Genomic DNA, 16629 nt, shown 5'->3' on the forward strand with positions numbered 1-16629 from the left:
CCTTCCAAATAGCGATATTCGGAAGGCTCTTGCTGAACTTTGTACCAAAAAGCGAATTATCCTATCTGGGACTCCGTTCCAGAACAACTTTGAAGAGCTTCGTACCATCATGCACATGTTACTTTCGCCTAATGATGAAGACATGGTTTTGTTGAATCCTTTGACACTACACAACCTCCCGACCCCTCGGCGATGCTCTCGAACATGAGAGGAAGAAGAGGATAAAAAAAGAAGAGGAAGAAGAAGAAAGAACTCCTCTATTCTTTCTTCTCCTCTTTTTTTTTCTTCTTCTTCCTCTTTTTTTATCGAGAACGAGGGTCGTCGAGGGACATAGATGTAGTGTCGTCGTTGTCGATATATACCCCCTCCCGATAGCTTACTATGATTAGGTAGCTAGTTCTACGTTTGGCACTAATATATCCATCTGTCATGTTTGAATAATAATTGCCCTGTTGTAAATATTTGTAGAAACTATGGACACCGCCCGAGACGAAGCAAAAGAAGCGTTGTTGAGGGACATAATCGCAGAAGGAAGTGATGCCATCTCGTTGTTTCTCAACGACACCGATGGTCTAGAAGGAGAGGGTGAACAAGCTGGCTACGGTGGCCTAATGCTGGTGCAAGAAGAAGAACATGAGGATGGCTCCGGTGACCCAATGCCGGTGCAAGAAGGAGACCGTCATGACGGCTCCGGTGACCGAACCGAGTCCGGCCAGGTATATATATTAGTTAAGCCTGTGCTGATTAGCTGATTGATGCATTCATTGTTTTGGTATGTACACATATTAATTAAGTCTTTGTTCTTTTTTCTAGCCCTCCGGATCGAGCACAACTTCGGTAAAGAGACGAGGCCCGAAGAAAAAGTTGAGCTCGGATGAAAAGTTAGAGATCATAGCAATCGCGCCGACGGCCAACCGATTGAACCCCTCCGGACAAAGAGCGCATTTGTTGCTCAGTGCGGGGTTCTGGTTAGGGACAAGATCCCAATAAGCATCCAGCAATGGTTTAAGCCGGCTACAGAAGACCCTGAGGTGTCTTATGTCAATGATATGCAGAAAAATGATCTTTGGACTGAGCTGAAGTCAAATTTCACCCTACCCCCAGAGGATGATCCGGAGAAGCCAGTTAAAGAGCAATTAATCAAGTCTTTTGCTCTTAAGAGGATGGCAGAACTATTCAGGAGGTGGAAGAAAGAGCTGAATAGGTTTGTCGATAAAAAAGAGACACCAGAATTCAAGGGCAGATATGAGAAGATCAGAGATTACTGGCCTGCATTTGTGGCCCACAAGACATCGGAAAAGAGTAAGAAGATGTCCGCGACAAACAAGCAAAATGCTGCAAAGAAGATGCTTCACCATCGCACGGGGTGAGGTGGCTACCTCGTAGCCCAGCCTAAGTGGGCCAAGACTGAGAATGATCTGGTTGCTAAAAGGATCGAACCAGAGACAATTAGCTGGCCAGACCGTTGTCGGACTTGGTTCTTCGGGGCTGGCGGAACCTTGGACCCTGTAACAGGGAAGTGCATTTGGACGAACGATCAAATGGACATACCAGTCAGGAAGCTTAAGCAGTATATCGAAGCAGCGCAGCAAGGGAAGTTCTTTCCAGACAGAGAGAACGACGAGCTCACAATGGCCCTCGGGAATCCTGAGCACCCTAGACGGACACGAGGCATGCCAGGCTCCATTCCGTGGAAGGTTGGGTTTCCGGACGCAGGCGGTTACAAATCCCATGAGAGGAGGAAAAAAGTGCAGCAGACCCAAATGCAGGCGCTGCAAGCAAGGGTAGACGCGATAGAGGAACGAGAAGCAAATCGCAGCAAACGTACTGCCAAAGCTTCCCCCGAAGCTACCCCGCCATCTCAGCGCAGAAGCAGCGTGGCTTCCACCGAGCTGCTTCAGCCGGAGCATGCCTTGACGGCTCCTGCCAGCTATCCCATGGATGCTATAACGGAGTCTCAAAATTGCCACCTTATGACGCAATGGATGAATTTGAAGGTCAAGGCGGCTGTTGGCTCTGTTTATCCTACTAAACCCGGCGCAACTTTTCACTGCCGGCCGATTCCAGAAGGATATGCTAGGGTGATGGTGGATGAAATAACGGAGGGATTTGAGGACCTCCAGCTTGACCACCCTACCGGTGAAGGGGAGACTCGGCTGGGGTCTGCTCTGAAGACTCCATGCCTATGGCGGAAGGAGCTCATCAACCTTCCGAACTGGATGCCTCCGCCTCCTCCTCCTCCTCCGGCAAGTCAGGGCACTCCGCATCCTCCACCGCCTCCTCCTCCGGCGAGTGACGATCAGGGCCCTCGGCCGGCTCCTTCTCCGGCGCGTGGCGGCACTTCGCCTCCTTCTCCGCCTGCGCCGACGCGCCCGAGCAGCCAGCCTCCTCCTTCTCCGCCTCGTCAGCAAGGGCGGAAGAGACCAGCCACCGCTCCAGCTGCTCTGGCGCGTCGTAGTCCTTCTCCTCCGCCTCGTAAGCAAGTAAAGAAGACAACCACTCCGTCTGCTCGGTCAGCGTCTAGCAGTACAACCAGAGGCGGGAGGACATACAGATTCGGTCCTTCTCTGAAGACTCCAGAGAAGTTACCATATGAGAGGACCCCGGAGGAGAACGCCAAGATCGCGCGAACCGAAGTGGATGACTGGTTTCAAGGGTTGAGAGCAAAGAGACATCCACCTCCGGAGGAGAAGGTAGATCCGGTGAAAGTGAAGCGCACTCTGGCTGCCCTGACAAAACCACCGAAGTCTCCGCCGAAAGGAAACTATGAGCGCATTATTGGAAAGGAATTTGCCGAAGCGGAGCGGTCGGGAAGTACTGTCAGTGATCAAAGGCTGAAAGAACGACAAGCTGGGCAACAAATTGCCTGCTCGGCAAACAAGCGAAGCAATCGTGCCCCCCGCTCAAGGTGACTAGCCACAACGTCGCTAATGATCCGAGGATGGTGCCCGGTTATAGCAATCTTGCAGATTACCTGCCCGACGATGTACATTATGAACCCATGGATGTGCAGATACAAAGATACGAGTACGGGAAGCCTCTCGTTAAAGATGAAAGATCTCTATCAACGATGATGCGAAGATTGCATGATTGGTACTTGAAAATCTGCAGAGACTCTGGGGGGGGGAGTACTTTGTATGTGAAAGTTAAAAAGGAGCATGACCTCGTTGGAATTGAATGATTGCCTGTTCCATTTGAGGAGTTCTATCAGTTTTTCAGTCAATTGGCCCTCGATAAAACAACGGTCGCCTGCTACTGTCTGTAAGTAGTACTATTTCTGTCATTAAGTTTCTCTATATAGCTTAGCTCTTTCATTGCATGTATTTATAATCATCCTCACTATATTATGCAGATTGAAGATCACCGAATTGAAGAAAAGACAAGTCGGTGATATTGGGTTCATTAACACATATCTCATAGATGCAACTCAGGTTAAATTTCATGCCGCAGCTACCGAGGCCAACTTGCTACGATCGTTGGTAATAAACGAAAACAAAGATATAATACTCTTTCCTTACAACTTCAAGTGAGTGTTACTGTCTTGTGCGTATTCGGTTTCCCTTATATATTAGTCAAGGTTATAGTAATGTAATTGATGAGTTATGCATGCGTGTGCAGTTTCCACTATATTCTCCTAGAGATTAAGCTTGAGCAGGGACTAGTAACCGTCTTAGACTTAAGATGAAAAGATCCCCAGGACTATGCAGACATGACTCAAATACTCGAGAAGTAAGTTAAATCGATCATTATCCACCATATCAGCAACTTTGTTCATTTCCTGATATATCAAGTAATTGTTTTCTTTGTCCGGCTGGGTTTGGAGAAAATTCACCAGAAAAGCTCCGGGACTGCCGAAGGAGCTGCAATTTAGACACCCGAAAGTAAGTACTATAGTAGCATTTTAAGCGCATCTACTAGTCATTCAAGCGCTAGTTTCATCAATACTATTTGGCATTCTTGCTTATCAGTTTGATTAACTTCTATTTCTTGTAAAGTGGTTGTGGCAGGAACAAGGGAATGATTTCTGTGGATACTACGTTTGCGAGTCCATCCGCCACACGACCTGTGAGCGGGGCTACACTGACGAACAATATGAAGTACGTAAATAACAACATTCACAATTTTATTTTATTACCATCATTTGTGTTGAGTTTCATTCATTCATATATATATGTATTGACCCCCTTCTTTAAATTAGATGTTTCAGAAGCGGGATGAACTCCTAGCACCAGCTCGCATGCGAGCAATTCAAGAGGAATTGGCGGCATTCTTTCTTGACCACGTGATCCCTGAAGACGGAGAATTCTATGTGGACCCTGAGTCCGTATGATTATATTTGTAAGAGATAATTATTGTATATATGTAGCCGGTAGTGTCAGATAGATATACGAGAACTTGTTGTTCGACCAATCTCTCGGAGAAGGAGAGGTGGTCGATATCACTTCTCTCTGTATGCATATATGTTCATAACGATCTTCTGTTTCCTTCGTTTGCTTACTAGCTAGCTAGCATGTCTAGTCCTCTCTATACGTATGTATAGTACGTAGCGTCGACCAAGCACGGACATAAGAGAGGACACTTCTGTCTATTAATTATAGCTAGCTAACACAATATATGAAACACCTAAATTAACCCCCAAAACCCCCAACCCCCCCCCCCCCCTCTTTCAAAAAAAAACAAAAACCCCAGCCACAGAAATGCTGACGCGTGGATGCCTATTGGTCCCGGTTGGTGCCACCAACCGGGACCAAAGGGTCTCCTGCCTGGGTTCTGCGCACTGCCCACGTGGAGGCCCATCAGTCCCGGTTCTGGATTGAACTGGGACTAAAGGGTCGGGGCATTAGTACCGACACTTTAGTCCCGATTCAGGAACCGGGACTAAAGGCCCTTACGAACCGGGACTATAGGCCCTTTTTCTACCAGTGGGGGCAACTCCAACAATTCCCGTGGTGGTGGCGGCAGTGGTCCGAACCAGTACGGCGGCAGCAGTCACCAGCAAGGTGGAGACGGGGGTCATAATGGTGGTGGTGGCTACAACAACAACTACGGTGGCGGCTATAACAACAACTATGGTGGCAATGGCCGCCCTTCTACTCCAATAATAGGGGTCGACAAGGAGGACAATCCAGCAACAACGACAATTATGGGTATGAAGGTCCTTGCTAGATCTGCAAGAAAACTAACCATATTGCCAAAGATTGCAATTGGCGTTATGCCGAGGACAATAACTATCAGAAAAATCGAGTTGTCGCGCATGCAGATACCTCTTATGGAGTGGATACAAATTGGTATGTTGATAGTGGAGCTAAGGATCACATTACCTGTGAGCTTGGAAAGGTGACCATGCATGAGAAATACCATGGCCGTGAGCAAGTCCACACCGCCGACGGTTCAGGTATGCAGATAAGTAATATTGGTCATTCTATTATCGAAACCCCACATGCAGATATACATCTTAATAAGATTTTGCATGTTCCTAGTGCCTCTCAAAATTTGCTCTCCGTTCATTGCATTGCCATTGATAATAAAGTTTTTCTTGAATTTCATCCTTTCTTCTTTTTTATCGAGGACCAAGCCATGAGGAGAATTTTGTATCGAGCTAGATGCATGGGAGGGCTATATCCATTGATTCCTCATCTTAGAAGCCTCAACAAAAGAGCATATGGTGCCATCAAACTTTCAGTCAAACAGTGGCATGCACGTTTAGGACGTCCTTCGTTTTATTTAGTTCAACAAGTGCTTAGGAATAATAGGCTCCCTTTGTTGGTGAGCATAATCAAGAGACTATTGTGATTCATGTCAGAGAGCTAAATCTCATCAGTGGCCATACCCTGTTTTCACTAGTATTTCTACTCAGCTATCGCAACTTATCTTTTCTGATCTGTGGGGTCCTGCCCCCACCTCTGTTGGTCGACATACCTATTATGTTAGTTTCATTGATGATTACAACAAATATACATGGATTTACCTTCTTAAGAAACGATCCAATGTGTTTCAAGTCTTTCAAAATTTTCAAGCACTTCTGAAAATTGCAAGCCTAGTATACTTTGTGATTTCTTCCAACATTATAATCACAGTACAGATTTCTCCTGGATGAAAGACGTGCTTCTTAACCTGTGACAGCGCGAAGGTCTGGCAAGTTAGCATGCATGCTCAGATTTTAATCGCCATCCATTGTTTCCCTGGGTTCCATAAAATATCTAGAATCAATGTATGTAATGTGTGTTTGTTGATAGTGCTCTTTGCTGGCGACATGGTTAGCACGGACGAGACTTGCCTGCTCCCCTCCCGTGTGCCCATCCGTGCTCCCGCATACGTGGCTTGATTTGATTGGAACAAAATAAGGCCCGGCCCCATTCCCTTAAAATCAGGGGGGGGGGGGGGGGGAGATGACTAGATTAGAAAGAAAAAAAGAAAAAAAACAGTCGTTGGATGAGGTGGGAGCACGGATGGGAGCACGGGAAGGGAGCAGGCAAGCCCGATCCGGTTAGCACATGATGAACATATGTTGTGTCATTGAAGTTACCATGACGTGCAAATTTCTAGATTCCTAAAGTGATCATTCTTATTATGTGAGAATCTCCTAAAGTGGACATAATGGTTCCTGTTAATTAGAGCCATTAGTTACTATCTAATGTACCAATACCTTCCTAATGACTACCATGACATTATGGACTTGCTTTCTAATTCATTTTTTTATTGCTATGCATCTCTTTTTTCCGCAGCTTAATCAACAACTCTTGTCTTTTTCTTTTCATACATCTGGAGATTTCTTATTCATTTTCTTTGATAGATGTTCAGGAAATATGGAACTAAGTTACCTGGAAATATCACATAGCCAACTTTCTTAAAGTACAATATGCATATTGGCCAGCTGGCAGATATGCCAGATTGGCTTCCTCTTTTTCTCGGTTCAAATTTCAGCATATGGTGCATTTTGAACCTAATATATAACTATACGGAAGAGAATCATGCATGATCATTCATTTGGTTGAGTGTAAGAGGTTCTTGTTAGTTAATAACATGAAGTTTGCTGCAGTTGACTATTTACTCTCCGAACTGTTTGAGAAATGCTTGTTAAAGAGTAGTAATGTTTCGTTATGTTGTCTAAAATTAGATAGGTTAACAATATAAAATAAGACTCTAGGATAATTGATGGGAAAGCTTCTGCTTATTTCACTTGCGAATGTGGTTGGAGAGTTTTGAAGTGTGTTGGCAAGTGCTTGGTAGTAGCAGGATTAACTAAAATGATTTATTAATGCATCACTTACATCATTTTGCAGTGTCATGCTGATAATATTGACGACAATATACAACTAGCCACTATCCAACATCGAGACATTATCAATTCTCAAAGTAATGGCAGAGATTGTGATACTTCTAGCCATTAAAAAGATCGCATTTGCCTTGGCAAAAGGAGTGGTAGACAAGGCCAGTGTGCACTTTGCGAAGTATGGTACACAACTACTAGAGCCACAAGGCAACATGGCCCGTGTTGCTAGGGAGCTACCCATAATGCCGTCCAAGCCCCAGGTCGCCGGTGCGCCGCCGCCAGGCCGCCGCGCCGCTGGGCCCGCAGCCACCCGACGCCCACGCGCCACGCGCACGCTGTCCCACGCCAGCAGCCGACCACGCTGAGGGGGAGAGACTCCCCGCCGCCACCCACGCCGGCCGGGCAAAGCCCGGCCGCATGTCGCAGTGGCGGCGTGGGAGGGAGGGAGGAAGGAGGGGACATGGAGGAGGAAGCTAGGATTGCCCCCGAGGTCGCTCGCGGGGGCGGCTCGGGGGAGGAGGGGAATCGTACCTGTGGTTTTTCTTGTTCTCACAAGGGTGCTTGGATTATGGCTGTTGCTCACCTCAAGCTGCTCTAGGCAACTGGAACCATGCCTCTGCCGAGCAGCGGAGTTTGGCTCGTTGGCGTCACCCTTGACCTTGTGTGAAGTAGATTGGTGCCAACAGTTGTTGCCGTATCGGTGCCACCCACCTGCCAAAATGCCTGACCGCCGTTGTCCTCAATGGAAATCAGAGCTAGTTGCTGGTGTGCTTACTTTTCTGTTCTTATACGTATTAATTAGTATATATATATATATGTGTGTGTGTGTGTATGTCAGAGTAATGATGGATTAATTTAGAGATGAATTCATGTCATTCTGGAAATAAAGTGTGTAAAAAGCTTTAAACCCTTCCCAATTATTGCTCTCAAGTTGCAGCAATCGTATCTCGGTAGGCTAGCTGTTCAGTCAAGATTGTGTTTGTGTTATGGCAAATCGACGCTGAATTTCGGTCTCTCAAAAGTAATTGAATTTGGGTCAGAAAAAGTGGGTCTACATGCTAAACTCAGATTTCCACCATTTCTTATCATAGTAATATGCTTTTGGATTCTGTATGTGTATAGCTTGGCTTGTTGCTAGTGGGTTAGCTACTGCTCATGCATACTTTTCTGAATATACCCTTATCTCTACTATTAACGGGGATCTACCGTCGCGATGGTTTGACCTCCCCTCGCTCGTACGGGATTCCCTCGTGCGATTGCTCGATCTCAATCAACGACCCACGTCGTAAAAACCACACGAGTAAACCAACCCCCGCAGATTCCCACTTGGAGCAAAAATCGCCACGACCCTCCTCTCCTTGAGAACTAAGGTCTCCCAGATCCCAGTGCCACATATCCCTTTGTCCCTTACCCGTCTATGTCATGCCTTGCAACGCTCATCATGTCCTGATGGCCGCAGACTCCGGCCACCGCCGATACCACCACCATTGCTTGGCAAAATCCTCGCCTCCGCCCAAGGATCCAAAACCTTGGGCCCAGCCATGGCACACACCACACACCCTACGCTGCTCCAACAATGGCGCTTTCGCAGCGACCTCCCCATCACCGTCTCCTCCTAGCACCCACACACCCCGTGGCCATCTTAGAGTGATACATAGATAAAATTGATCTAAATCGCTACAAAAACTGGCTGCAATAAGAAGTTCGAAAATACTAACGCCCACACGAGTGGCAGTTTTGCAACTCGCTTGCACATGTGAAACATCGTCCAGTGCAGTTCGCACGAATCTTGACATATTGAAGCAGAATTTTCTTTGTTTGAAACGAGGCAAAAGACTTATTATTTTCATTAATTAAGAAGGAGTGAGAATTGCACGGTTTATTGACGGAAAACAGGGCTAAAACCGATATAATCTAACCCACATAACATGGGTACCACCAGCCAACCTGGCCACCAACATGGGATCGCAGAGCTACAAACAGCTGCACAGAAACCATGATGGCACATGCCAACAGAAGGCCACACACGCGAACAACCGACAGAATTTGCGTGCCACGTAGGACGGGGCTGGTGTGTGGGCGTTGGAGAGTTCGCCCACACGCCCCGCAGCACGCGGTTTGCCAGCTGCGCTGTGTGGCCGAACTAGTTTCTATCCACACATCCACCACCTAGTCCATGCGCATGTGGGTGAACTGCTTTTCGCCCACACGACGCTCCTACGTTGTTGGATTGCAACTGCAGTTACGCGTATGTGGCAACTAGATAAACACACATGACAACTATGATACGTTGCTAGACGGCAACTGCAGTTGCGCGTACATGGCAACCAGATAAACACACATGGCAACTGTGATTAACCATACATGGTAATTATGGTTGGACCACGCGTTGCAACTAGGTAAACACACATGGCAACTACTGTTTGATCATATGTGGCAAGTAGTTAATCACACACCGCAACTACGGTTTGATTACACGCGGCAACTACCATAAATTAGACATGGCAACTATAGTTAACCAAAACAAATAGAGTTGTCATGCTTTTATAACTACACTTGCCATCCCGGATAACTACATCTGCCATCCTGGATGGCAACTAAATCGTGATCCCGCGGGTACCTAACATAGCTGCGCCAGGACGTGTGGGCATTTTTGCTTCGTGCCACACGTGCAGGATGAAGATGAGTGGTCCTTGTTGGGCGTGTGACATGAAGTAGCTGCGCCCACACGTGTGGGCAATTCTAATGTTCGCCCACACACAGCCCGTGTGAGCCGCCTTCTGCTCATGCCACACATGGTGTGTGGATGAATGTCTAATATGCCACACGTGTGATGGATATCGGCGTCCTAAAAAGTTTTAGTCGACTCATTAATTAGAAGCAAATTTGCAGTGATTTTATATTATTAATTTGACAAATGACTATCCTGGCCGGGTTGATGACCAGTTGATTTCTAACCAAATAACTTGACACCTTTAATCCATTTAACCCCTTTGCCTACATGCACATACTCCTTGATGTCGCGAGACAGCCCCTCCTTGTTCACCGCCTTCCCATGGCACACGATATCGGGCATCATTTTTTTTGAGAAATATATTAGGCGTCATGTGGATAGACAAAGCCCATAGCTTGGACTGCGAACGGGCCATAGTGACACATATACACTGGTTAAACAATATTCCATTTTTGCCTAAAATTATATATTCCATTTTGCAAGACTGGGCCACGACTAGTATGGTCCATCCGACGCGCTGCCCGTGGTTTGATGAGGTTTCCGTACATCGTTCACAGAAAAGGCACGGGTCTGGTGCCTGCCTCAGGTTGACTGTCATCAATCTGTTAACTTGGTGTAACCAGCTTGCCCACTTATCCCTGATGAGGGTCAATTTGAACTCAATATTCAGGGGTGTCATGCCGAACGCTGATGCAAAAAAAACATAATTTTTATGAGCAGTGTTATATAAGGCTGGATAACGAATGGCAATTTGGGCTCCGTAGCCAAATGACCTCCCGAAATCTTGTGCTAGGGCCATTGCCTGTTGATAAAAGGCCTCTGCGAAAACGGTCATTCATGAAAAGCCTTTACAGAATTGACGGCAAGTATATTGGCTTTGCTATTAATACAAAACCTTAGCTGCACATGTTTAAAAGTGCAACTAGTGTACATACACAATAGAGTCAAACATAAAATAAATACAGTTGCACATTTGTGTAAATGAACGTGCAATTTTACAGTAATAAGTAGATAAGTCAATCTAAATTGCTAAAATAAACTGGCTAGAGTGAAAGTTCCATTGGACACATTACAAGCAAATTTTCAGTAATCTTATTCTTACTAATCTGGGAAATGACTATCCCGTGGAAATGTACGGGTTGAGGACCAGCTGATTTTATTTCTAGTCGAATAATAGCTTGATACCTTTGGGAAAATATTTAGTGATACCAGGGAAAGTATCCAGTGGTACCAACCCTTACATACTTACCATGCTACCAACTTACAAAATTCAAATTTAAACATGTCAAAAAAATCTGAAAAAAAATCATGGATGTTCACAACACATATGTCGACGGCCACTAAAACACTCAGATCGAAGTTCCAAATACACATTAAGAAATAAAAAAGACTAATCCATCAAGAATAGTGTCATATTCATGATGGTTTAGTCTTTTTTGTTTCTCTATGTGTATGTCGAATTTTGATCTGATTTTTTTAGCGATTGTGAACATATGCATGTTGTGAACACCCATGATTATTTTCAGAATTTTTGACATGGTTAAATTTGAATTTTGTAACTTGATAGCACTAGTAAGCTTGCACGTGCAACGCACGTCTGAGATTTTTTTTAATGTTGGATGCACAATGTGTGTGTGTGTGTGTGTGTGAGATTTAAATGGATACACAATGTTTGTGATATCACTTAGGTTGTATTTTTAGGTAAATTTAACACCATGGTGGTCACATTGCCCCTCCAAACACCATAATGTAGTACTTACTAAAAATAAACAAGTTTACCTAGTTCTAACTAATTCCATTAAACACTTTCTAAGTAGTACTAATTACTAAAAGTTCTCCTCTATTCCTTCTTCTTCTCCTCTTTTTTTTTCTTCGTTTTCATCTTCTTATTTATTTCTCCTGTTATTTCTCTTCTCTTCTTCTTCTCCTTCTTCCTCTTCTTATTTTCCTTTTCTCTCTCTAACTTTTGCATCTAAACTATACATCTAAATTAAGTACAACTAAATTAACTATACATCTAAATTAACTATACATCCTAACTATACAACTAAATTAACTATACATTCTAAATTAGGAAATTACGCAAGCCGGGGCGGCGATCGACGAGGAGGGGCACGGCGTCGGCGGCGAGGAGGCAGGGGGGCACGGGGCGGCGACGGCGACGGCGAGGCACGGGCGACGGCGACGGCGCGGTCGGGGGCGACGGCAGGGGCGGCGGACGGCGACGGTGAGGGGCACGGCGTCAGCGGCGAGGAGGCAGGGGGGCACGGGGCGGCGACGGCGACGGCGCGGTCGGGGGCGACGGCAGAGGCGGCGGACGGCGTCGGGGCAGCCTGGTGGCGTCGATGTGCTCGGCGTCGTCGGGGGCAACTGCGAGGGAAATGTGAAAATTTCCCAAGTCTTTGCTTATATAGCAAAGCCATTGGTTCCGGTTCGTGGCACAAACCGGGACCAATGCACCCCTTTAGTCCCGGTTTGTGCCACGAACCGGGACCAAAGGCCACTTTTCGGCAGCCCAAAGGGCGGGAAGCGGCGGCCTTTAGTCCCGGTTGGTGCCACGAACCGGGACCAAAGGCGCCCTTTCATCTCGGTTGGTGCCACCAACCGGGACCAAAGGGCGTGTACTGGAACTGCCGCGGTGCGTTAGGATGTTTAGTCCCACCTCGCTAGCCGAGAGGGGCTCGGAGTGGTTTATAAGCCCTGCGGAGCCGACCACTTCGAGCTCCTCTCTACTGCAGGCTTACGGGCCTAAATCCACTCTCTGTGCCTGTGGGCCTACTGGGCCTACTGTGGGCCTGCATCCTGGCCCAACTAGCGGGTTTCTAGTCGTATGCAGGCTGTGGTGACCCAGTAGGCGGCATTTTTTTTCAAAAAAAAATCCAGTTTTTTTGTTTTTTTACTAACAGCAAAATACTTACTAGTTTTTCAGTTATTATTTTTGGTTTTAGGTAATAAAAATTATAAACTTTCTGTTAGTGCCATTAATTTTCCAATTTGAATTGTTTAAATTTGAATTCTTTGAAATTTATGTGAATCACTAGTTTGTAACAAAAGAAATATTTATGATAATTCTTTTTGCTATTAAAATTTCTTTTTGCTTATAATGTTTTGAACAGAAAATACTTTGATAATTTTATTCTTTGTTGCTTTTTTTTTCTACTTATAACAAAATACTTATTGTTAATAGAAGTATTTTTTTCCAGATTTTTTGTTTTGTTTTCTGCATTATTCATTTTCTTTTTTTTGCTTTATTTTTTAATTCTTTATGCTTTTAGTTTTAGAAAAATTATAAACTTTTTGTTAATGCCATTAGTTTTCAAATTTGAAAACACACTTTTTCTTTGTTTTCTTTGTTGCTTTATTTATTTTATTTTGTTTCTAGTTATAACAAAATACTTATTGTTAATATAAGTATTTTTTTTCCAGATTTTTTGTCGACGGCACAATGGATCTCTCAATGAAAGCACCACAGTCGGTGTCAAAACCAGCACATCTCGAGTAGGGGGCCCCGAACTGTGCGTCTAGGATCGATGGTAACAGGAGACGAGGGACACGATGTTTACCGGGGGGGGGGGGGAATCTAGGGTTACATGGAGTCAGTTAAACCTCCCCATTTTTTATTTTAGGTCACAAAATTTGTTTATGAATAGTTAAAATTTGAATAGTTTAAATTTGAATTTTTTAAGATTTGTGTGAATCACTAGTTTATGAATAACTTTACTATTTTTTTCATTTCTACTTAGAACTAAATACTTATAGTTTTTTAGTGATTTCTTTTTTCTTTTAGGTCACAAAAAATAAAAACTTCTCTATTAGTGAACATAGATGCACTTATAGAGAAAATTAAACATAAATCCATAATTTATTTCTATTTATGAATTTAGGTCCAATTTCCTCTATAGGTGCATCTATTTTCACTTTGAGAGGAGCTCAACAACGCAGAGAGGGACGGGCTTATAAACAGGTGTGGGCGCCCTTCGGTTGGCGAGGTGAGACTAAACTCTGGGCCAACCCTTTAGTCCCGGTTCGTGGCATGAACCGGGACTAAAGGGGAGCCTTTGATCCCGGTTGGTGGCATGAACCGGGACCAATAGTGGTGGCCCAGGAGCGAGGCCCATTGGTCCCGGTTCGTCCCACCAACCGGGACCAAAAGGTCCAGACGAACCGGGACTAATGGCCCACGTGGCCCGGCCGACCCCCTAGGCTCACGAACCGGGACCAATGCCCCCATTGGTCCCGGTTCTGGTCTGAACCGGGACTAATGTGCTGCCCCGGCCTGGACCATTGGCCCCTTTTCTACTAGTGTCATCTTAAGTTGTCTGGCTTTGATTGCCAGCGTTAGCCAAGTAAAATTGTTTTATTTGTTTGATCTGATGTTGCTTCCAGTAACGAAACAAGATGTGAGATCGGTATTGCCTGTATGCTCTGGCTGTGTCTAATAGTTAAATGACAAGACATTTGCACGACCGGTACTAAGGTTTGAAACTTGTGATGTCCTTGCGACCGCGTCGCCCCCGCGGGCGACCGGCCGCGCAACGACTGCCCCTTCCTCCAGCCCCCACCTCTCCCCTTCCTCCTGCCGCCGTCGCTAGCGCCCGCGGCCGCCCTGGCCCCGGGGTCGCTGGTTGCGGCGGCCCCCTGACCCTTCCCTCCCGATGGCTCTCTCCGGCGCGGGGCGGAGCTGCACCGGGGGGTGCTCCTAGGCGGCGACGGACCGGGTGGCGGCGGGGTTCCCCGGCGCGGCGCGGGCGGGCGGCTGGACGGCGGCATCGTCGTTGGCGGCCAGGTGGCGCAGTGGCGGGTCCTCGCGGTGGCGCTCGGCCCAGATCTGGACCCTACGGGCTCCATTTGGGATTGGGTGGGCCGCCGGCGGGGCAGGTCCACGGCGAGACTTCCGGGAGGCGGGGGAGCAGCGTTGAGCGGTAGGATGCTGGCGGCGCCGGTGCCAGCCTGCTGCAGCGTGGCCAGCGGGGCAGGTCCACAGCGAGACTTCCAAGAGGCGGGGGAGCAACGTTGAGCGGCAGGGTGCTGGCGGCGTCGGCGCCAGCCTGCTGCAGCGTGGCCGGCGGGGCTTAGCGGGGCCATTTCGGGCTTGGCCGGGCCAGTGGTGGCCTGGTTTGCCTTGCTGCCGTGTCCGGACGGCAACCGCGACTGTGCCGGAGGCGCGGGCCTCTCGCACGACGGTGGAGGAGGTGGTGCCCTTCTGCTCGGCCATGGTGCTGCTGCTCCTGTCGCTTGGCTCTTCTCTCCGGTCTTCTTGGCCTCGTATTGGTGCTCGCAGTAAGACAACATGGGTGGCGGCGCAACCGCGATGGCGCATGTTTTTGGGCGGTGGTTTGGCTGGTCGGCTCCGGTTGGGCGGTAGGGCTGGAGTGCGGGAGAAATCCTTACCGGTTCGTCCAGTTCCGATGCGGTGACACCGACGGGTGCCACCATTCCTTCTTGGAGGGTGTCGGTGGTAGCCATCCTCCACTTCGCTTCGCGTACCGGGGGAAACCCTAGGACTCGTCTGGGCAGCGGCGGCGTCGGCGTCGCATTCCTTCTTGAAGGTGCTGCTTGGTACGCGGCAGATCGAAGCCTCGGGCTGTGGTGGTTTGTCTCCGGAGGGCGTAGCGGTGGCGGCTCATCCACGCTTTGTCGAGCTGCCGTTGTTGGCATTTGTTTCTTCTTTTTCTTTTGGGCTTGATGTGATGCTCGTCCCAGCAATGCTATGTGTATGGTGTTCATTGCTTTGGAATACAAAGTGGGGGGAAACCCTTTTTGGGTAAAAACCTGTGATGTTGCTCAGACACCCATGATTGCTGCCCTTCATTATCAGTATGACTTAGCTAGTTAGCTACCTTTGACAGATTTGTGGTCCCTGCATCTTATTAGTAGTTTCAGTTACAGCGATATTATTTATCCATGTCCATTCACGACACACCTGTAATCTTACGGGAACACATGTTTTTCTACGGCTCCTCATCAATAACAGACTTCTGATAAAGGAAGAATGTCACATCTTCTAAATTAATTGTTTTAGAGATGCATTCATCATTCATGTCATTCATGAGAGACAAATGAAGGAAAAATCTCAAGTTACCAGCAATCATATTTCGGGTCAGCATGAACATGATATTTGTGTTATGGAAAATCAACAGCGAGTTCCTGGTCAGGATGTTCTGTATCTGAATATAGCATTAATGCTTAATAGTGGGTGCTTCAGAAACCCTTGTAATTATTCATGATACGGATCCCCATGATCAAAATACAACACATGCACTCTGTGTGCATGTGCTTAAATTGTTAAAATGTAACCATCCATAAAATACCTTTAATTCATCACAGTGCTAGAAGTGATGTGCACACAGGTGCAGTGCTCTGCTTTCAAAAAAGGAAAACAATTGAGCTTCAACTGCAAGAAGATTAGCATATACTTTACTTGCAGGTTCTCTATATGGTTCTTGATTGCTTTACAAACAAGTTAGCATTCCCCACTCACCAAGCGAAGCATATGCTTGACCTGCAGGTTCTCTTTCTTGTTCTTGACGGCTTGAACAAGACTAGCATACCCCATTCACCACGGAGTCAATTGCAAAAAACTACCATATTTGCGGCTAGGTTGCAGAAAACCACCAAGTCG

The sequence above is a fragment of the Triticum urartu genome, chromosome 7A, assembly GCF_056163025.1.
Source record: "Triticum urartu cultivar PI428250 chromosome 7A, HENAU_Tu73, whole genome shotgun sequence".
NCBI lineage: Eukaryota > Viridiplantae > Streptophyta > Magnoliopsida > Poales > Poaceae > Triticum > Triticum urartu.